The sequence below is a fragment of the Aquila chrysaetos genome, chromosome 24, assembly GCF_900496995.4.
Source record: "Aquila chrysaetos chrysaetos chromosome 24, bAquChr1.4, whole genome shotgun sequence".
Lineage (NCBI taxonomy): Eukaryota > Metazoa > Chordata > Aves > Accipitriformes > Accipitridae > Aquila > Aquila chrysaetos.
In genome coordinates, this window is record NC_044027.1 from 10,006,526 (window position 1) to 10,029,150 (window position 22,625).

General features: G+C 45.7%; 1 protein-coding gene across 4 annotated transcripts in view; it reads left to right on the top strand.

Annotated features, from left to right (window-relative positions):
- The window catches only part of EHMT1 (euchromatic histone lysine methyltransferase 1), a 123,512-nt gene that overhangs the window by 1,596 nt on the left and 99,291 nt on the right, over positions 1–22,625 (top strand). Inside the window, exon 1 of one of the 4 annotated variants that reach the window (XM_030000069.2) lies at positions 19,852–19,875. The exons of 2 other annotated variants lie outside the window; for them this stretch is intronic. The gene's annotated coding sequence lies outside the window, so the exon portion shown is untranslated. Of the gene's footprint in view, positions 1–19,851; positions 19,876–20,023; positions 20,134–22,625 lie in introns of those variants that run through there. One more of the 4 variants, XM_030000066.2, reaches the window with a different exon arrangement.

Below are 22,625 nucleotides of genomic sequence, written 5' to 3' on the forward strand. Positions count from 1 at the left end.
CATGTGCAAACTGCATAAGAGCTGGAGATGAGTGGATGCTCCGTAACTGTAGCCGGATGTAGTTACTTACCGATCAGCATCTCCCGACAGCTGGGTTACACCTTACCGTTCAGGTGTGGCAGGCAGTGCTGCAGGCTTCCCCAGCTTTCTCCATGAAATACTGTGTTCAGAGGGTTGTGCTGCGGCAGGGAACTTCTGCCCGGTGCAGGATGAAGTCTGTAGCACGGCCACGCAGGTGGCAACAGCAGTTCTTTGCAAAGTGCTGCAAAGACAGCTCGAATTTATCACTCAGACAAGATTCCCGTCATCTTTGATGGGAGTTTTGTCCAAGGCTTTCCTTATACTTCCTGTTCCATCACAACTGCATCTCAAGGCCTGATCCTGCTGCCCTTCCTTTGTGCTTTTGAAGAGGATCAGGTGTTTATCTTGCCATGTGATAGAGGAATCAGCCCTCGGGTGCTTTTGTGACTCCATGGTCCAGTTTTGCCTTCGGCTACCTCGGTGTGATTGCTTTCAGAAGAATGGCATCGCTGTAACCGGGGCAGGACTTGGCTCATAACCCATCAACTCTTAATGCACAGGTTAGTTGTAACACTACAGATGCACACCTTTTATTTTGGGAAGCATCTCCCAGGAGTCCTGGCTGGGTCTGCTCTGTATGCAGAGCTTTAAGAAACATTGCTCTTAGAATCAGGCTTAATATCCACAGATGTTGCCGTGGAGGGAACAGTGACTCATTTGGAGTTTAATTCTTCCCCTCCCCCATACACTCAGTTAAATCTGAGGCCAGATCTGCCTTTGCTTATACCCCTCTGAGGCCAGAGGGGAGGAAGTTGGTATAAATCAGGCTGGAATTTAGAGACCGGAGGAGATGCTCTTTGCTTCCCTGGTGCTGGCGGGGGAGAGCAAGGACCAACATCCCACAGCTGTGGTGTTCTGCCACGTGCCAGATGGAGCAGAAACAAGGGATTATTTCACTTGGTCAAGAGAGGTGCAGAGGTGTGTTCCTGGGAGGAGATATTTGCTCTGAGCAAAGAGCTGGATGGGAGTGGGCCGGTCAGAAGAGTGCTGCAGACAAAGTTGTTGGCAGTCAGCTAACTCAAGACAAAAGCTTCCAGTATAGAATAGCTTCTTGCCAGATCTTAGTGTTGATGGGTGAGGGAGAATCTCTCCGAGCACCAAGTTCTTCATAAGTTCTGAGTTGTAAACTTCGGTGGTTATTCTCTTCTGGATGCCTTACTCGGAGGCTGCCCCAAGTAATCTCTGTGCTTCAGGAAACTGTTGAGCTGCCAGGTAGGTAGCTGTGCTGCAGTCATTAGGTGCAATAAACATATTGCTGCAGAGAAGCCTGGTTTTGCTGTTGGTGCTTTTTAGCAGGTGTCTTATATCCAGTCTGGTTTGGGGCTTTTACATATTTTAGACCTACTGTGAATACAGCACTGAAGAGTAAAGTTTAAGGAATTGAGTTTGTCTTGCTCAGCCAGTTTTATGGTAGTGCAGATTCATAGAATTTGATGCTGCTACTCCAGTTTGCATCAGTTTAGCACACAGAATCAGCTGACCTTGTGTTTGTGTGTTTCCTAAAATGATCGTTTGGTGTGAGCTTGAAAAGGGAGGTTTCAAGCCACGATGTTTTTCCTCAGGCTCGTGCTAACCTCAGGAAGGCTGGTGCCTGCATGCTAAGCAGGAAGTAAGGTGTGTGTGTGGCTTTGAATGAAGTGGTTCTCTTCAGAAGTCACACTGCATTTTTCATCATTTTTTTTTCCTCCTATCTGTTCTGATCTGTAACACCTTTTTTTCTGGAGATGCAGCTTTGATCTTTAAAGTGAAGAGATGGCATGCAAGCCACATAGAGGACAGATTTCCCCACTGCTCAGCACCCTCAGCTGAGGCCGGATCTCCGACGAGTTCAGCACCCAGCAGCTCCCCACCTTTTAAAGGCGAGGACTCAACAGGCTGAGCAGTTTCGCAAATCAGGCTTGCGGTGCTATGGCTTTGCCCTGGCTTTGATCCTTGCTCTCATCCCCTCAGCCAGCTGGTGCCGGGAGCTCTGTAGGCAGCCCTCCGCCTGTTCAATGAACTCCCTACTGGATTAAGGGGCAACATTCACTCATGTCAAAGCGCTTCCTATTCACGGGTCCCTGGCTGGAAGGAGGTTGCTGTAATAGGCCACCGAGTGCAGGAGTGATAATAGGAAAAGCCAGGACCTAATGAGCAGTGCCTTTGAGCAGTGAGCACGTAGATGATTTCTTCAGTTTCCCACTTTCTGTTTTGCAGGTGATGCGAAATCCAGTGCTTCTTTCAGGCCTGCCCTGCCCTGCCCTTCCTCCTCTCTCATTTACTCCTGCCAGCTGGTATCGCAAGTGAGGAGAGGGCTTTGCTTTCCCAGGGCTGTTGCTTTTAATACGAAGTCTGTTTCAGTAAGCTACATCAGGAAAACTTGGTGCATTTTAAACCCCGTCATCTTTTCTCCTTTGTGAGCTGTCTGGAAGCCTGCATGTTTCGATGGCTGCAGGACAGCTGTTTTCCTCAGTCTCCTTAGCGCAGTGAGGGATGTTGATACTACATTGACATGAGACTGTGAACATGGACAAAATATGTGTTTCCACTTTTGTTACATTTCTTCTGGAGTACCAGGGTTAATATGGTTTGCAACATCTTAGCTGTGTCTTTGTATGAAGAAAGAAGTTTTTTTCCTCTCTCTGATACTGAACACCTCGTGAGGAGAGTTTATAACTTTATCAGTTAGGGACTTTCACACAAGGGTTACTTTGTTAACGTGTTAAAATTACACGCTGTCCTGTCCATGACGAAATTTTACCCTGTGTCGAATGGATGCTAACATCTACTTTCCCAACATGAATTCTCGCATGTGGAGCAAGCTGTGGGCTAGCAAAGGCCCTTTGGGAGCTCATCTTTTTCTTCCACGTGGAGAAACTTTAAATAATAATAGAACGGGCAAATACGACTTCTGAAGTTTTAAGAAAGCCTTAAAAGTGCCCTTCAGTTGCATTAAGCTAACATGGCTGAGCCAACGTGACTGAAGAAAGCATCCGAAGAACCTTTTTTGTCAGTCAAGGCAGAATCAAAGGCCTGGTTTACACTTTAAAAAAAGCTCTTCCAATATAATTATGCTGGCTGGAGAGGATGATTTTTCATTTTTCCTTGCTGAAATAGTCATACGAATAAAAGTCCTTGCTGTGGATGTTGCTGTATTAGTTTAGAGTTGTTTTTTAGACCAAGGTAGCTTATATTTTGCTTTCCAAAGCAGAGGGTTGGTCTACATTTGAGAAGTTTTGCCGACTTAGTTATCTGCCCATGAATGCGAAGAAATTGCTCTCCCCTCCACCATAGCTGTGTCAGCAGAAGTCCTGGTAGAGATGCAATTACCAGCAAAAACCCCAACAACAACAAGAAGAACAAACAAACAGCTCTTCCGTGGAGGGAGCTGATTAGAGCTGTGCTGGCAGATAGAGCTGGATGGGCACTCACCTTGCTAACAGCTGTGCCAGCTGATGAAGGCATTAGCATCCCTTAGCGGTTCATTGCCGCTAGCAGAGAGTGATGTGCCGGTACCCTGGGGTATCGCACTTCCAAATGTGCATGAGAGCAGCTGATATCGAAATGATTAGGGACTGATACTGTTGCGTTGCCACTGATCTGAAATGCTAGTCTGCGGCCTTGCTCTTTGTCAGCTTCCCTGGCATTTTGTGATCTGTCTTTTGTGATCCCCTCCTGAAGCTGGGGCAGTGCCGCCTATGTGGCCTCTCTGCGCCACACGTGTGGCTGTGGAGGGGATGGCAGCAGGCTGCATTCCTCTTGCTTTTCCCTGGCAAAGTGCTTGGAGCAGACCACAGCTGGTGCCTGTGGTTTGGGTCATTGGGTCCCAGAAAAGGAGGAGGTCAAAGGTGGTTGTGTTTTGTGCAGGACTGCGAGAGGTTCAACGGGTCTGTTTGAGTGCTTCAAGACATGTTTTGCTGGAGATTTCCCCCTCCTTGACCATCGTGGAAGCCAAAGGTCGCCACTGAAAGGCTCATCTAGCTGTCTGTGTCTCAGGTAGATCAGGGAGAAGTTGTGTGTCTGTCCTCCCTCAGTGCGTGGGCAGGCACATCCTGTTGGTGATGGCTGGTGACTGGTTGAAGTGGTAAAGTAAATCCGACAGGGAGTGGAAGCTGTAGCCTTCCTGGCTTAGCTTGGCTGCCAAGCTCTGTGAAATGCATATAAACCCAGAATAAACTGTACTTATAAAAGCAGTTGATGCTGGTATCGCTGTGTCTAAAATAGAAAGGCTTTCCTGCTTTTAATTAAAAATTTCTAGCATAGGCCAAGTATCAAGGACATCCAGCGTATCCTCTTTTCAAGTAGGAAATGTTCTTCCAAGAGGATTCCTGTTTCCTTAATGCCCAGCCTGATCCCCACCATTGTCTTGCCGTCTGCCTCTGTACCAGCTTGTTTTGCCCGAGTTTACATTTAAGATAGTTTGGCTCCACGGAGGAGTCACCATTCAAACACACTGCCTGACATACACTGCGGACAGCTGCTGAGCAAGGTGAGCCGACATGGTGTAGGGCTGAGCTGCTTGCCTGTACAAGGGACTGGCTTGGGGGTGGAGGTGGGCTATTAAATATTAAATCCATCCTTTTCAGTGTCATATCTCCTTCTCAAGGGAGAGCTCTCAGAGGCAGTGGTGAGCAGTGTCAATTTAGGACAGGGAGACAGTGACTGGGATGGACTGGTAGAACAGAAAATTCAGGTCCACTTCTGTTTGCATACGGCTAATCATCCTGCAGAGACAGCACACAGGAGAGGGAGGAAATTTGCAGGTGGCGCAGCTGGGGAGGAAGTAAATACGGAGCAAGATAACCAGGCTGACATGGATAAACTCAAAATAAAGCCAGGTAAGTGACTTATCCCATTTGCTACAGGGAAATGTAAAATTATGCAAACAGGGATAAAAATAATCGAAGTGATTATAGCTTCTCGGGTCAGCTAGGCCAGTACATGACCCAGGAGATGGTTATGAGCTTGCTGTGGCTACAGCATTCAAAACCAATAGCAGAGAGCTGGGGAACTGAGCAAATTGAGGTGAGTGGAGATAATAGTGGTGCCCAAAGACTACACAGCAGGCCCATTACTTGTGATTTGGGGCAAAGTATTTCAGCCAAGTCCAGGAGGCTTGAGATGCTGCAGAAAAACATACCTGCTTGTGCTTGTCTCATTGCTAAAGAGAAGAGGAATGTGGTGTTTATTGCTTCTGAGAATGGAGGGCAGCCAGGAGGAATCTGATGGCTTGAGCCATCGTTAGAGCCAAAGGGAACACAGCACGAGAGCACAGGCACCTCTGGAAAGAGAATTGCAGTCCAGGTGTCTGAACTGAAATATGCTGTGCTTTGGCCTTGGTTACGTTAAGAGGAAAAGTCCATGCATTGTTCAGAGTGCTACTTCAGATTTTGAATTAATTTTAGAACTCAAGTATAGATGTGGACAGATGTATTTTAGCATGTTAATTGGCAAAAGGCAACCCTGGTCTCCCCAGGACTATTGGCCATGACCTCTTGATGCATTTGAATACAGCAGTGAAATATATTCCGCTCCCCCCCCCCCCCCGCCACCCTTTTCCTTTTTAAGCATGAGCTCCTGGATTCTGGGGAATCTCATCTACCTTCTTCAGTCACACATTTCTAGTCCTTGCAGCTTCAGAGAAAGTTTTAATAGGTAATTTCTCCCAAAGGCTCAAAGCCAGAAGGCAAATTACCCAAATGTTTTATCCAACTTCAGTGGTAATTGGGGAGGTTTCATACTGCTGACCCAGAGCATTCAGAAGCTATAGTCAGGTTCTCTCAAAAATCATAACATTGTTTCAAGAAGTGGGAAATTAAACATGCGCATGGTAGAAGACTTAGAAAGGATTAATGGGTTTCAAAATTACATGCTTCATCCAGCTGTTGATTTGGGAATTGAAAGTATGCCTGTTGCAATATCAGGAGGTAGTTATTGAAACGTGACGTTCATTGGTGTCTAGTGAATGCAAATGCCCAAAGGCCTTTGACTTCAAAGCTGTGCCCTGCTCCAAACTGACTACAGTTTTTGATGCTGCATTAGCTCAGCCCAGGTGTGAGCAGCTGGACAGCAAAGCCATATATATTTTACTATTTCTTCCCTGTAGTTTAATTTATCCTCTCTTGATTATCTCAGTTCCTGGAGTGTTACCCAAGGCATGTTTTTATGCTGCCCTTGACTGAAGTTCATTCCCTATGAGTTTTGCTTTAGGCACGTGGAAGGGACTTGCTGGAAGGTGCTGGAGGCTGGCAGCGCTGTGCAGCTCATGTCGGCTCCGCATGCCCTGCGAATCGCCAGCCATATCTGTGCTAGCGCAGGGTGGAGGGGAGGATTTGGGGGCTGGAGAAGCAGTGCCTCCAGCTTGGAGGTCATCAGGACCTGCACTAAATGGGAGATGGGGGTTTAAGTCACTTGCATTTTTGGGACCTGAGAAATTAACTTAGGTTTTTTGATGCATTTCTTATGTCCAAAAGGGTAGGTAGCAAATTTACACCCCATCAAATGTGGTTTTATCAGTGTAAAGAAGAGAGTATGTATTCGGGAGATTAATAATCAGGCTGCGAGCTGGTTTATATGATTCCATCTAGTATGCTGTTGGCCTGCAAGTTTGAACATAAAACTTAAGATTATGAGAACATAAAGCATGAGTCTAAATATTTTATTAATTGAGGAGCATTATTAATATTTGATAGATTAAATCAACACCCAGAAGGCTTTGCAAAAAGCACTGCTGCTGAACTGGTAACCGAGACATTAGGGGGTTTTAATTGCAAACTTGTTTGTAATAGCTTTTGTCAACTCTATGTTTTAAATGTTAAGGAGCTGTGAATTCCATACATTAGAAATCCTTTTGTTCTTTGGATCAGGAAGAGCATTTTTTAGTACTGCTAGGTTGCATTGTTTCAACTTGGTGCTTTAATGCCTTCTTAATATGCAAAGATGATTGTTTATAAGCAGATGTCCTATAGGACCTGGAGATGACATCTGGAATATTTAATCTTTTTTTGCCACACTTTGAGGAAAAACAACGAATGTTCCTTTAAAGATGGCTTTCGGATGAGATGTAATATTTACTCTTGCTGTAGTGCCAGATCCTGTAGCTTTCAGAGCGTGTGTGGAGAGGGGAGGTGAAGAGCCATGCTGTCTTTTAATCAACATCCCCCTGTACCAGGGAGACACCACCAGTGAGCAAACAAACTGCTACTGAGCACATTTGCTGAAGATTCGTCTGCTTTGACTTTTGACAATTTACAGTGGGGAGAGGTTAGCACAGCCTCCAGCTTGCATCGTTTGAAAAGGCCAGCGAGGGGGGATCATATTCTGTCTTGGTTATTTCCACTTTGTTTTCCAGTCACTGCAAGTTGTATTTCCCATCTTTTTTTGAGATTTAGACCAGGTATCTGTCACACAGAGTGTACTCCGAGCCTAAGTCCCGCATTTTTGGGATTTCTTTGTCTGCGAGTTTTATAGTCTCCTTCCCTACTGAAAGTACCCTTCGCGCTGGTGATACGGTTACGTTCTTGGGTTTCCAAGAGTTTAGCACCTTTTCTCATGCAGCTCTATGTTGATGGCACATTGGTCTTAATCATTTATGGCTTTTATTAAAAACTGATTGGTTTGATGTCTTCTCAGATCCACACCTCTAGACTATCCGCATTGAGGCTGTTTTATAGACATAATTTATCTTCTGCCCCTGTGTGACAGCAGACTAAAATTTTACCTACTGCTGCAGATGCAAATGCTGGTGCTTTATGCAATTACAAGATGCATGTTACATTGCTGTTGCTGCTGTTTGTCCTGGTGTCGTGGCTCGAGGCTGTCAGCAATGACATATGACACAAAGATCCTCCTCGCCCCCAGCCAGCATTTGGGCTTAAATACAGCTCCTGGTGTGATCCCAGAGGCAGCCTGGCTGCGAAGGAGAAGGTCAGGAGGTGATGAGGAATGAGGGCGATTTCTCAGGTCTGAGGCTTGGCTAGTGCTAGGAAGTTTTACCAGCCAACTTGCCTTTCTTCACTGGGCCTTTGTTTCCAGCCACGCTTCTGATGAAAGGCAGAAACGGCAGCTCCTCCATTGGCTGCAGGAAACCACCTCCCCATGCGGCACGAGCCCTTGACGAACACGCGCTGCGGCCGAGTGCCAGTGTGGATGCGCTCCAGTGTCAGAGCTGCGTTGGCAGCTGCGAGCCCCGGGCTCTTACTCGTGGGGTGCTGGCTCCTGCCAAAACAGCCTCCTGCAATGGGGAGGCAGCATGGAGAAAAAACAGCTGGGAGAGGGGATTTCCGTTACCTGCCTTGAAACACACCTCGCCGAGACATCTGGTGGCACACCGGTTTGAGCCTGTGGTGCCTCTTTGCTTGGCGAGGGCAGGCAGGCCCCAAGGAAACGGCTCGGATATTCTCGGTGAGCTCCCAGGAGTAGGGAGGTTTGATACAGTTCCCTCCCAACGTGCTTGTGATCCAGCAGCACAGTTGTGTCAGCAGCTTGAAGCCGATGCAGGCTCTGTCAGCAGAGCTGTATATTTTGCAGACGTGGCCAAAGAGCTGACTGCAGGAGGCCCCGTCGTCTATGTGTATTTATACATTGGATGCCCAGGGATATTCTAAATTCTTCTTTAAATGACAAAAACTCCACAAGTGGAAGTTGGTGTGGAGCTGCCAAGAGCTGCTCCTGATGCAACAGTGTCTGCTTTCAAAGAGAAATGTAAATGGTGACATGCGGCCCCCTGGTTCCTGCATGTGTTCCCTGATGAGTCAGGTATCTTAGCTTGCACTGGGATGGTAATGCTGATGCAGTTGCTGATTGCTGCCAAAGCAAGGAGTCCACACAAGGAGATAAGACAACAGTCCTTTTCCTTGCTGGGTGCTCATTAACATTTTCTTGCTGATGTATTATTAATTAAGCTAATTTTTATTGCCCTGTAAGTATAGATGGTGCTTTGCAAGCACAGAACATAACCTGCTTGTTTCCCAGAGTTTCTGAAGAATGTGTGGTACCACGTGCAAAATGAGAGTATTGGAAAAACTGACTGTGCGGTTGAATACTGAAGTAAGGTAAATCTCTGGGTTTTGTTTTCTTTTTTCCCCTCTTACTTAGCAGATGCCTGGCTTCATGGTTGACTGGGGCTGGTGAATGTGGAGCTATATGAGCAGAGAGCTAAGGACCTGTAAATGCCCTGTATGCAGAATTAGTGCAGACAGATCATAGGACTTAAGAGCAAGGAGAGTTTGCAGCATTGACCCTCCATGAGACAGAAGATTACATAGACTAGAGTATTACATTAAAAAGAGTCTTGGGACCTGATCCAAAAACACAGAAATCGGGGAGGGATTTGCCATTAGCTTCAGTGAAAGCAGGCTACTTGCAGTGTACCCAAGCAATGGGGCAGTCAGCAATTTAAACAAAAGAAGTTAAAGAACTGTCTAAGCAAGGCTGGTTGACGGAGTCTGATTATGAGATTTAGAATTTGTCCCTGCTGAAAGGCCACCGTGCCCAAGATGACTTCGTAGTCTTGTTAAATGCCAATGAATTGAAATTCTGCTAATTGGCCTGGCGTTGCCATTGTGGTGCTTTGTTTACTGCAAATGCAGGGTCCTTGCTGTCAGCAGCCTGCATGCCTTAAAGGTGCAGCCATGTGCTGCCGGTGACAGCGTATCTGCGGGGGAAAGCATGCGCTGTCATCTCTGAATTTGCTATTGCAGATCAGTTTGGGATCTGTGTGTTTGGAAGTCCCTCGAGTCTGCTGAGATTAGGTGTTTGGATCTGTATGGGTTCCTCTCTTGTGAGGTCTGCGAGGTGGCCTCTTCATCCTAACACATCCCTCAGTCCCTTTTGTGCTGGTAGTTTCCCTGGTGATGAGCAGAGGCTCCCACTCTTGAATTGTCCTGGTTGAACACTGTGGCTGGGTTCTGCAGCCTGTGCTGCTCTCCAGGCTTTGTCCCTGGGACAGGTTGTTTGATGTTTTGCTACCTGTGATGCTTTTCCCATCTGTAAAACAGAGGTAGTATTTTTACAAAGTTATAAGCTTGTCTTGGTGTTAGAAGCCTTTAACTGGAAGTGTTGTAGAAATACGGAATGTTAATTTTTAAATGTTCAGGTTATCTTCACTGGCTAAGAGAGAGCAAGTTACATAAGTCAAAATGTTCACTATTTTATATGCTCTGGTTTATGTGCTCTGGTTTCTGGCTTCATTCCTTGAGATCATGGGTGGGCCTGATTAAGAGAAATGGAAAACTTCTAGAAGCACTTTGTAACACATGAACTATTTGTGATGAAAGCCAGTATGACTCCAAATGTCCAGCACTCTTCTTTGGACTTCTGATAGCAGCATTGGACTTTATCTTGAAAATGTGATCTGTAATCTTTCACATGTTCTCTTATTCCATTCTTAAATTAGGCTAATGTATCCTGTTCCAGCCTATGTAATTATTAACAAACCTATGGAATTATGGCATCTATTGTACGGTCATTTTGTGCTCCTTGCTAGGAAAAATCCACTTTTAATAAACAAATCCACTTTGACAACCTGTCACTGACTTTTCTAAAGCAAAAAGTTGGGTAGAAAAGTGTCACTTTAGTGAACTTTCTTTTTTTTTTTTAATCTGGGTTTTTTTACGTGGTTTTACAAGAGCATAGCTGTTGCAGCTGGAAGTTCAGGCCAAGTTTCACAGCGCAGGTGAGCGGAGAAAAGCAGGGAGGGGACTAAAAGGGCTGGAGCCCCCCATCAGCATCCTCTGCCGCGGGCTGTGTTACAGCCATGCAGTCCAGGAGTGCCTGTTGCCAGTGCAGGTTCCTCCCAGCCACAGTCTGGCTACGGCTGCATCTGACCTTGCAAAAGCACTGGGAAAAGCTCTGCTCTGCTGGTTGATTCAGCTGTTTTATTTTTTTGAATGAGAAAAAGCCCTTAATATTTTGGCATGAATTCACAATGCTTTCCTTTATTCTGTGCGTGACAAAACCATGTGGTTACAGTCTCTTGCTCAGCCTGGGTAGGATCCATTGCTTCATGGACTGCCATCAGAAGTTCAAGCCATATCTTAAATCCTACTTAAACCTCACTCTCCAGCAGATCCACTTTGTTTGGCTCTGGGCACAAGAGTGGGAAGAAGTGTGTTATATTGAGTACTAGAAGTTAAATTGCATGGAAGGAAAATCAACCGGTATTGTTTTTTCACTGCATTATCAGAGCTTTGTGAAGGTTTGGCCAATGCAGGCTACGGTTTCTGTTAACTGTAGGTATCCCTGTGTGTTACATCACCAGAGGAATAAAGGCAGGAGGAAAGGGTTTCCTGCCTATGCCAGAAGACATTACCTGTTCTTTGGGTACGTGGGTTTCCAGCCACGTGTGTCTCAACAGATTCCTCTCTCAGCATTGTTGTCCGGGGGCTGTTAGACACAGGCCACCTCTGCAAATGAATTTCCAAGAATACAGTAATTTCCCCATTTCTTTCTACAGGAATACATGAATCAAAATTTTTGTTATTCTCCATATAAATTCAGGGGCTGTTTTCCCAAGCTTACTTTTAGAGCTAATCTTCACGCAGACGCTGCCATTATCTTGGTGATGTGTCTCCTCCCCTTAACTCACCAGCTGCACTGTGGTATTAAGCACATCTGCCTCTCTTGACACAAGAATGCTGTATCGCGTTGCTGCCTTCTGGGCTGGGCAGCATATGGGAGGACTAGTTAAAATCTCTATCTTTTCTACTAGATTCTAGGAGTTGCTTGTGTGACAGCATCAGCTTCTCCAGGGATGTGGTGCCCAAAATCAGATAAAAAACCTTTCCTCTCCTGACAGCCCCCCTTGAGCATGCCAAGTGGTCTACCTGTGGCATAGGTTATTTATATGAACACAACTCGGTGTGGGAATGAGCCCATGGTGCCTCTCGTAGTGGTACATTGCAGATCCAAATCAGGCAGAAGAGGAGCGCAACTGTGTGCTGCTGAGTGCTCTGCTCTGTAATTACATAACGCGGCTAGACAGGTAGGTTTTGATCTTGCAAACATTTACGCATCTGAGTAATAATTACTAATATGCCATAGTATTCAGCGTTACAGGGAGAGCTGTTCAGCGGTGACGTAATGGCTCAGATGCTGGCTGCACCTTGGATATAGGGTTGCACGTCTAAGCCCTAGATGTGTGGGTAGGCGTGAGCCATGCTTCCATCTAGGAATGCTTCCTTGGTAAGGCTATGCAGGTTTCTTGTTGAGTGTGGGTGCAGTTTTGCTGGCAAAATAAGCCCTCCTGAGTGAAGCAAGCTACTTCCATGGCATAAAAACCTCTTGGCTAAGGGCTCCTGCAGAGGTGTTTTCCTCACAGCCCTCCTCAGCAGAGCAGAGAAGTCAGGAAGCAGGAGATGATGGCGGCATGTTTTAAACAGCAGTTGCAGGTTTTCAGACATGGGCCACTGGATTTGTAGAAATCACCATTGACAGGATGATCATGGCAGTTCCTTTGCATGTTGAAAGCTATGACTGTTAATGAAGATTGTACTGTGAGAGCTCATTTACATACAGCTCTTAGCATATACAGACTGAACCTCTACAAATCCTGATTTACAGACAATTAAAGTTGGCACTTCTGTATTGGTATAGCTAATTTGTGTGAAGACACAGGGCTTAGCCATGTCAATATAAGCATGTTTACGCTGGTATAAATGTGGCTGTGCTGCACATCATGTAAGTGTGTTGACCAAAGTCATGTTCATAGGAGTGCATTTATTACGTCAGTATAACTTTGAATATGCTTTGAATTGTCTCAACAGAACTAGCATGCTGTAGAGGATGCCTTATCAGGGATAGCTAAAAAGATGCAAAAACTGTGGATGGACCAGTAATCAGGTCCGTGAATTAATTTAATTTTTTCTACATTACACTATTTCAGTGTTTGTCATTCCATGTGTTTGTATTTCTCTGTGTTGGGTTTTCTTTTTTTCTTTTTTTTAATGCGTCAAATAGGGAACAAGCTATTTGGGAAACATACAGATGAAAAGCTGGAGCATAGATGCCAGTTGAGGTGAGGCTGGACCATATCCCACTGGTCATTTGCTTTGCATGCCGTGTGAAAGGTATGTTGTTGAGCAAAACAGAGTAAGGCTCAGAGTGTGGAGGAGGCAATGATTGTCCCAGAGTTGTGAGCAGGCACACTAGGAGACATCTGAGCATTGATACCTGCCTGTTTTGGAAGGTCGCAGTCAGACTCTTGTGCTATCAGGGCCTTTGGATCAAGTTGCAGCAAAACCCTTCAGTTTTCCTGAGGTCTGGATTCTCACTGTGCGCTATGTCAGGCTTCAGAGCGTGGGGCTTGGCCATCTGTTCCCAGAGCAAGGCAGTCTCTCAGTGCTGTGATCCTCAGCGGCTCATGTAACTTCTCCACCTTTGAATTTTAATCCAGAGGGTGGATAAATAATGTTCATCCTCTTCGCTGCTTGGTTTGTAACCTGTACAGGTGTTACAAGCCGGAGGCAAGGCCAGCTCAGAGCCAGGCTTTGAGCCTTACTTCCTTGAAGCTGGTACTGCCTTTGCTAGCCATCATACTCATTTTCATAAGCCACCATGAGAATTTTTGTCTTTGTCAGCTTCACTAAACCATTTGCTTAAGCTTTGAAAAAAATTTGGCTTTCATATGTAAAGCCAGACACCTCCAGGACTTCCCCTCTGATACTTCTGCTTAGTTTGTCTGAGTGGTTTTTAATCCCATGCCAGTAGGGTGTAAATGTCTGTATAGCAAATATGACTACTGCAAGTGGCTTGCTTTTCTTAGCTACCTCATGGAGCCTTCTGGAAATAGGTGGCAGAGCGAAGGTTGAAAGCCACTGGTGTATGATAGGAAGACCAGGTGCAGAGGGGCAGTTTCTGCTAATCAAAAAAGGCCCCCCTCAAACAGTTTTTGTCCATCTCGAGAGACAAATCAGAGTTAGTCAGATCCTTGGAATCAGCGTGGGGTGAAATGAATCCATGTGCATGTGAAGTACGAGGATCCTCTGAGGTCTTCCAGAGTTCTCCAGTACCAAAACTGGTGCTGCAGTGTCATGGTTTAACCCCAGCTGGCAAGTAAGCCCCACACAGCGACTCGCCCACTCCCCTCCAGCGGGATGGGGGAGAGAATCGGAAGGGTAAAAGTGAGAAAACTCGTGGGTTGAGATAAAGGCAGTTTAATAGGCAAAGCAAAAGCCGCAGACGCAAGCAAAGCAAAAGAAGGAATTAATTCACCACTTCCCATGGGCAGGCAGGTGTTCAGCCATCTCCAGGAAAGCAGGGCTCCATCACGTGTAATGGCTAGTTGGGAAGACAAACACCATCACTCCGAATGTCCCCCCTTCTTCTTCCCCCAGCTCTATATGCTGAGCATGACGTCCTATGGTCTGGAATGTCCCTTGGGTCAGTTGGGGTCAGCTGTCCCGGCTGTGTCCCCTCCCAACTCCTTGTGCCCCCCCAGCCTGCTCACTGGTGGGGTGAGGAGCAGAAAAGGCCTTGACTCTGTGTAAGCACTGCTCAGCAGTACCAAAAACATCTCGGCATTATCAACACTGTTTTCAGCACAAACCCAAAACATAGCCCCATACTAGCTACTATGAAGAAAATTAACTCTATGCCAGCACATGCAGACAGCGTGATACAGCGAACACAAACCACCATGGATTGATTTTGACAGTGGGCTGCAGTTACACAGAAACTTGCTTCCTCCCCACACTCCAGTGAGTAATACTTCAATTAGGGCACCGTGCACACATCTTTGGTGTAGTGTCTCCATGCTGAAGGTGCTAGAAGGGCCAAAGGAAACTCCCTGAATCAGTCTGCTTTGAGGATTATTTTCTAAAGCATCCGTACTCATCGCAACCACGTGGGCTACTCTGATGAGCCCTGAAAGGTGTCTGGAATACAGTGAGACCCCATTAAGAGACTAATTTTGTCTACTCTGCTCAATGAACTTCTGGAATTTAACCTAAACTGGATTTGTCCAGTGAGAGGTACTCTGACCAGGTCTCCTCCTGCAAAGCCAACCTGCTAGACTTGCAAGCAGGAATTTACTTTGCCTTTACAGAAAAGTCTGTCCCTAATTCCTGCCTCTCTGCACCAAAGTCAGCTGTGAGGTGTCTGACTGCAATGGGACGTTCATGCTGGGCGTGAAATAATGGATCGTGAAGAGGAGCAATGCCTTGGTCATGGGGCTCCTGATAAGAAGTAGACATGGGGCTGAGCTGCTGTAATTTCTTACTGAGATGATGGACTTCCTAAATTATCATTCTGCTCACCAAAAGTATTGGAGATGGCAGTTCCCTCCTCTAAGAGAGGTGTCTTGGTCCCATTTTACATTCTTGCTATCTTCTTGATAACATCCTCAGTGGGGCTGTGGAGCCGTTTTGTTCTCTGCTCCAGTTTCTAGCATTTGCTGCTCTAGCAACACTTTCAGACCCAAAGCAGCAGGGTCCTGGTGCTAACACAACGCTATGGTTTAAAAGAAGGACGCAGAGCACAACAGGTGATGACCAGCTTTTGTATGAAATGGTCATGCCTTGAGATGGGAAGGATGAATGGCAGGTTGTGATATCTCGTTGTCTTGCAACTGCCATTGTTTTCATCATAAAAGATAAGAAATAGTCTTGTGTTACTGCTGCATTTATGCTATATTATTTTCCTTTTGCGGAGTGGGGATGATGACAACACAGATTAGACTGAGGCTGTATATCCCCTGAAAGCAGGCCAATAGCAGGCAGCATGGTTGCTTTCCTTTGTGGGGAAATAAATAACTGTTTCAGTGGTGGTCAGCAACTCCAGCAGTTGTGCAGGCTCCTCTGAGAGCTGTGCTACCACTAGACTGTCCTTGCAGTATGGATGGGCTGACCTGCCATTCATCTGTATGTCTGGAGGGGGAGAGGAAAGGGCACTGTATTTTATACCAGAAAAATGCAGGTATTGTGTGAAAATAATTCCGGTAGGCTGCAAAACTCTGGAGCCCGCTGTTGCTCTGTAGTGTGGTTTGTGGGATCCTGTCAGCTGGTTTGGCGTTTTGTGGCTTTACTATAAATGGTGATAGTGATACAATATTATGTGTTAACGCTTTTTTTTTTTCTCATGAGTGCTCTTCCATGCTTTGCCATGATGTTGCAGACTAGATTGACAGTGTAAAAGCCACCTGTAGATGCTCTGTGGGTAAGAAGAGAAGAAATCCTTTTCAGATTTTGGGCATACATTCCCACAGTTTCCTGCTGGCCCAGCCACTGACAAAATAAAGACCCAAGTGCACTGTGTGTAGCTCGAGGTGAAAACCTCAGTAGGCTCCTCCACAAGAAGTCTGACCCAGCTGGCAAGTACAACTGAAGTAATTCATAATCTGCTGCCTTTCACCTGACCTTTCCTCCAGACCTCTGAAAGGTGTTGAAGACTGAGGACATTTAGACCATGTCCTCAAATACCTGCATTTTGTGGCAAATGGAGTGTGAAGAGTGAGTACCAGCCGTGGGGTTGACCCTGCTTCCAGTGGGTCACCCCTTTTTGTTTAGATACCGGGCTCAAAATCTTGTTTTTTCAAGCTAGTGTGATTGGAGATGCTCAGTCTGCAAGATTCGGTCATCATTATACAAATATATTTCTTCCTGGAACCAGAGGTCATGTGAAATGAAGCAAGAAGCCTCCATGCTCTGTTCTTTGGGAGCTGCTGGTGGGATGTTCCCACCTCATGCCGCCACCTTCTCTGATGTATTTGGCACTGTTTAGACCCCTAGCAACCCGCCTAGACGGGGTCACAACTACACTGCTGTATGGTGGTGGAGCTGCCCCAAGCTTGATGAATCTGGGACACTTCTGCAGCATAAGCAGAAAGCTTCACGGGCTCCAAGGGTCTTGGATTTACTGTGCTTGTGCAGCTTGTTGGTACTTTTTTTACCTCTTTCTGTGCCAGTGGTTAACACCTGACATGGAGAATACAGCATCCTGTAGGCCACCTGCACCCTCTAGCAGCAGAAGCAGAATTATTTATCAAGTATTGCTCTGTTCTTTTGGTACTCTTAGGCTGTTTCCATGACTTATGCGAGAACCCATGGACAAACAGTGAAGGTACCAATTTCTGGGTTCTGCAGGACTAGATAGAAGGTTGCCATTGCACTAGGCTTGTATTCCAGCTGTGTGGTCTCCTGCAAATTATATAGGCAACTCTTAGCTCTTTTCATACAAGTGAGTCTTTAAAAGGAGCCTGCACTGAGAGCATAAAATGCCTACATGAGTTTTTGGCAAGGTAGATTTTCCTCTCTGCTGCACTGTGTTGGCACCACTGGATTTAACAGCATTGCCTCTGGGTCACACTGAAATGCACAAGAGGAGCCTTTGGCTCACATACTTGCATCATGTTTAGTCCATGAAAGAGCAAAGTGCATTTCCTAGGAAGAAATGATTAATTCTATATCCAGGGTATAGAGGTCACAGTGGGGATATTAGAAAGGTGCCATCAATTTGCTGTCACGGTATTGTTAAACATGTGTCCATTGGTATTTCTGAGGCTCCCAGTGAACAGCGAGGTGGGTCAAAGTGACCCAGCCAGGAACGGCGAGTGTTTAAGGAAGGCTGCCCTGCTCTGCTTCTTCCCTACAAGTAATTGTTCGAAGGAGAAGGGTTTTGCTTCTTCTTCTCTCTCTCATCGTCTTCATCCAGCTGCAACTTTCATACTACTCATGACAAATGAGGAGTGTCAGAGGTGGATTTCACCACATCACGTACTATATCTCCTGTTTGGTAAATTAGTAATACGCCACCATACTGTTCCGCAGGAATCTCTCTGTCCTGGATGCTTTTTCAGCCAGGTTGAAGGCTGGGTGGGTTTTTAAATGATGATATTTTAGAATTTGAGAACAGCTTTGATTTATTGACCTGCTGCCTCTATGAATCGAGCTGTCTGGGCTGGCATCTGGAGATAAGAAGCTGTCAAGTAATTGCTTATTATTGACTGATTGCCAGCTTGGGCTGTTTGCTTGAAGAAGAATCAATAGCAGTCAATCTTCAAAGTCTAAACTCTCAGAGAGTATGACTGGTTTCCAAATTGGGAATGACAGGTCAGGATAACTCCATATCTGATATGCCAACTTCATGTTTGGGTGTAATCCTGCAACGGAGGAGGAAGCGCAGGACATGATCTTCCCGCATCAAGGCTTTCACATCTGCCTGCTCTTAAGTCTGGGATTTTTCTTTGCAGGGATTTTCAGGGACAGATCCCACCCTGGCTCCAGACCTTCCTCCGAGAAGTTGGAGCAGCCTCAGCACCACCTGAGATCACTGGGACGCGAGGGCAGGATGAGTGCAGGCATCATTCATTAGGTCCCCAAAGGATAGAGCAGGGAGGGGTGGATGAACAGCCTGTGCTATGACACATCCAAACCAACCAGTTTGGATGCTTTATAAATAAAACAAAGCGTCTATTTTAATGCATGGTAACAGAGATTTCCTTTCTGTGGGTGATTCTATTTAGGTGACAACAGAACAAAATATCCAGTGTCACCATACGTTTTATCATTCCTTACTGAGACTGTCGCTATGGTGAGCGTTCATTTTAAAAAGCAGACATAGCCCTTATTTAACACTATCATGACATGTTGCCTTTTTTGTGGATTCACATGTAGGGCTTAAAACATAAAAGGGGCTTCATGGCATCAAAGGCATTCAAGACTTCTCAGAAAAAAAAAAAAGTTTGGATCTTTGTAATGGCTGGGGTGAAGTCTGGCGACTGGATCTGTGAAGCAATCTCACACCTTTGGCTGTAGCCCACTCCGGATTTTCCCCAGCACTCAGGGGTTACAGTCTGGTCTCTATGTGTCCTAGACTCAAGCAGGGTTTAAAACTTGAAATAAGAGCCTTTCGTGGGGGAGGGGGAGGCTTGGATCTCTTATCGGCGCTACAAAGAGCAATTAAGCAACAAGACATAAAATAGATAAATGGGAAGGGGTCCGGCAGTACCCTGGTAATATGGGGAGATGAAAATGGAAGAATCTATTTCTAAAGTGTAAATATTTGTCCTTAATTTTGGAGCTTTATTTTCACCAGGAAAGCTCTGATTCAAGGTGCGCCGTTTGGGGTGAGGGAGAAATACCTCAAATAGAGCAGTTTAATCTACAGTTGTCTAGGAGAGAATGGACAAGATTACTTGAACAGCCTTGTTTAGATACTGGATTTGTTGTCTACTAGCAAATCCTCATTTGCATGGGTCCTTAATCTGTGGAGTTAAATGTGTCTCAGGATCTGTTATCTACTGTGATGCAGAGTTGAGAACTAGATTTTTAAAGCTGTTCCTTTTTATTTGAATGTTCCCCCCCCCAGTTATCTTCCTGATTTTTTTAAAGGCAAAGATGAGCCAACAAGTGATACAAAAGAAAAATCTGCCAGTGAGAAGAAGCTATTTTTGACTTAAGATTCGGTGGATGAACTGTCCATCAGCTTGTAGAGAAAAGCCAAGATCAGACATTTAAAACGTGTTGCAGGGAAACCACTAGCCCCCCCTCTTCCTGAAAGGGCACACTAACGTGAAATCTTTAAACCTCGTTGGAGGTAGAGGGTTGGGCAGAGATCCTTTCTAGAGCTCTAGGAAGGGATTAGCCCTTATTTTGGGGGCTGTTTAGCTTTGCCTGTAGTCCTGAAATGGCATTTCCTCATGTCTGCAGCAGCCCTCACTTCATGAAATGGATGCAACTGCTGAAAAAAGATCTCGCGTGAGCATGCTCACTGGAAGATTAATCCTTTAGAGGGAGTTGGAGAGTTAAGCTACTGTAATTTCTCTGCAGTTGGCTGCAGTAAACAACTGCTCTAAAGACACGAGGAAAAAAATTGACGGAGGTATATGGGATTAATGTACATATCTTTTTGTGTTTCTACTTTAAGGTTGAGGGTTTGATAAAGGTTTTTCTCTAAGAGCTGGGGAAGAGGGATCTGTGTAATGATTTTATGGGTGACCTTCATGTTGTGGTTTCTTTTTTTCCTCCAGGCCAAAGTAATCCTATTTCCTTGCAAGGCCATACTGAGGCACGGGCTGACTTTCTAGAGCTGGGGTAGAGCACCAGGGTGACTTCGTGTTGAGTTAAATGATTATACGAGGTGAGGCCTGCTGCACATTGAGCTGTGTTGGCAGAAGGGAACTGAAAACACCTAGTCCTGTTTAGTTGTGATCAGAACCCAGTGGGACTTGATATTTCATGCTTCTGTTGGAAAGAAAATGTGTAAAGGGATTAGCTTTGATTGCCTACAGAATAATAGTCTCTTTTTTTTATTTTGCTCCCCCTCCTCCCCATGCCTGAGGAGCTGCAAACCTGTGTCAGATGGGGGAAGAAAAATAATCGTTGAGATATTTTGGCTTTGCTTTAAAGGATGATCACTTTTCGCATGTTGAGGAGAGAATGCCTTGCCAGCGAGGTAAGTGTTGCAGGCACACGGATTGCGTCAAGGTGAAGCCGAGCTCCTTCCTTCCCAGTCGCTGCTTTGCGGGTGCATCCTGGAGGAAGGAAAACCTCTGTTAGTTCCTAGTGAGTGAACAGCGTTTTATCTACTTGCCTCCAGAAAGCGAGGGTGAAGGAGGATGTGATTTACCGCCCTTGATGCTTTATATCAGCTTCCTCCAAATACTTACAGCACAAGCGATGGAGGGCCAACCTGGGGGCTCCCGGGACGTCAAGCAGAAATACCTGGGTGGCTTGATTTTTCTCAGGCTGCTTCAGCTCAGTGCTTGAGCTGGGAGAGGCAGTGCTCACTAACCACGGCTTGCGTCTTTACCTCTTAAAAACATCTAGCTAATCCTTCTGAATGATGAGGAAATAGAGGTGAACTGTCAGCAGAACTTGCCTGGCGGGGGGTGGGGGCGGGGAAGGGCATAATTTTGAGTGTTATGTACCTAACTGGAATAAATCGCTCCCCTCGAGCTCACGTTGTTAGAGATCACTCCTCAGCAAGTCCTCAGGACTGTGTATGAGTGGAAGAAGGGCACACCCTTCCTCCTTCGAGGAGTGAATAATAACAGATGCACCTCTGCCTATGCCACTGAAAATTCATGTGTTGCATGGCTATGACAGTAGTCCTGGTGTTACCTGGTGTTAAATTTATGTCCAACGGCAGCAGGATCTGTTTGTGATGTTGTGTATTGGAAAATGGCTTCGTATTTCCTTGGAGTGGTGTGAAGAAGGGACTAGTAATTCAATAATTTTGCAAATGTCAGTGGCTCCCACTAGATTTGTCCTGTGGTAGCTGTCAGCTTACATGCGATACACAGGTGGATGCTAATGCTGTCAGATGAGTTCAGAAGGGCAATTCTATTACAGACTTGGCTGAGCTCGAGGTGCTGCGTGTTTGAAGAAAATTTTGCCACCCCAATGTTGAGGTTTTTCACTTAGTCCCTCCTTTTCCCCTCCTTTCCAGAAGCTCTGGCTAGCACAGATTGTCTGTTCCGTGAATGGTTTTAGGGAACATTGATGGCTGTGTGCGTAGGGGGAATAATTAGCTACCAAATGCAAATAGATTGTTTCTTGCTATTTCAAAATCATTGTAATTTCTATTGAGGATGGGTTAATTATATCTTCATTTTGATGGGTGTAAGGAAAATGATAGAGATATAGCAATATAAATCTATATAGGGAGGGACATTGTTTTCAGAATACTGTTTTGGAAATCGTGAGGACAAAGACTTGTCTCTTGGAGGACCGTGGTTCTGTCGGGATCCAGCGTGTTGCATGTTTCTCAGTGGTGGATGAGTGTTTTCTATTTCAGATTTTTATCTTATGCCAGCAACATATCTGTCACCACGACAGGGGTTTTTCAGTTCAGAGGAAAACACATCAAATTCTATTTCAAGTGCACTTGGTTGAAGGGCTGGGAAATAGTTTTTTTGAAAAACAAAGGTGAAAGCAAGAAAGTTAAAATAAGCCTTAAAATTTATGATCAGAGTGTAACAAAAATACATCTTTAACCTAAAGTGTGTAGTTGGGGAGCTGCTTTACCAGTACAGGACCCAGAGGTCCTGTGGTACCAGGACTGGTCCATACGCTGAAACGAGGTGCTTGTCGCTGGCTCTCCCCCAGTGCAGGTCATCGCTGTCTTTCCCTTTTGCAGTAGGTGACTTTAGGGAGCCTGGATCCATCATGTCATTCTTTAGTGCAACCTCACTGGGAAAGAAAATCAAGTGATTCCTAAAGAAGTTTGGACCAGCTTTAAACTTTTTCCTTCGGTCTCCAGTACCAGGGCGGGCATCTCTGGCACTAGAAAGCGGGAGAAAGGCTCAACAGAAGGACAAAGGTGACACTGTTTTCCTCAGTGCCATGCCTTTTGGCTCAAAGCCAAAGAGTAAAGCCCTCCTCCTCGTCTTGTTTTAGGGGGTTTTCAGTGGCTGAGGAGAGCTCCCTAGCATGGAGCACTGTGCTTCAGCCTTACGAAGCCTTTGGTGGCTTGGGGACTTTGTGCCTCTGGATTGGAGCAGCTTTTGTGAGAGCCTCAGCCCACAACCGCTTCCCTCCTGCGCAGGCTCTTCTCTGCCGAGAAGGCATTCAGCTCCTCTCCAGCAAGCCCTGGAACTGATAAGTCTGAAAGGAAAAGATAACTACATC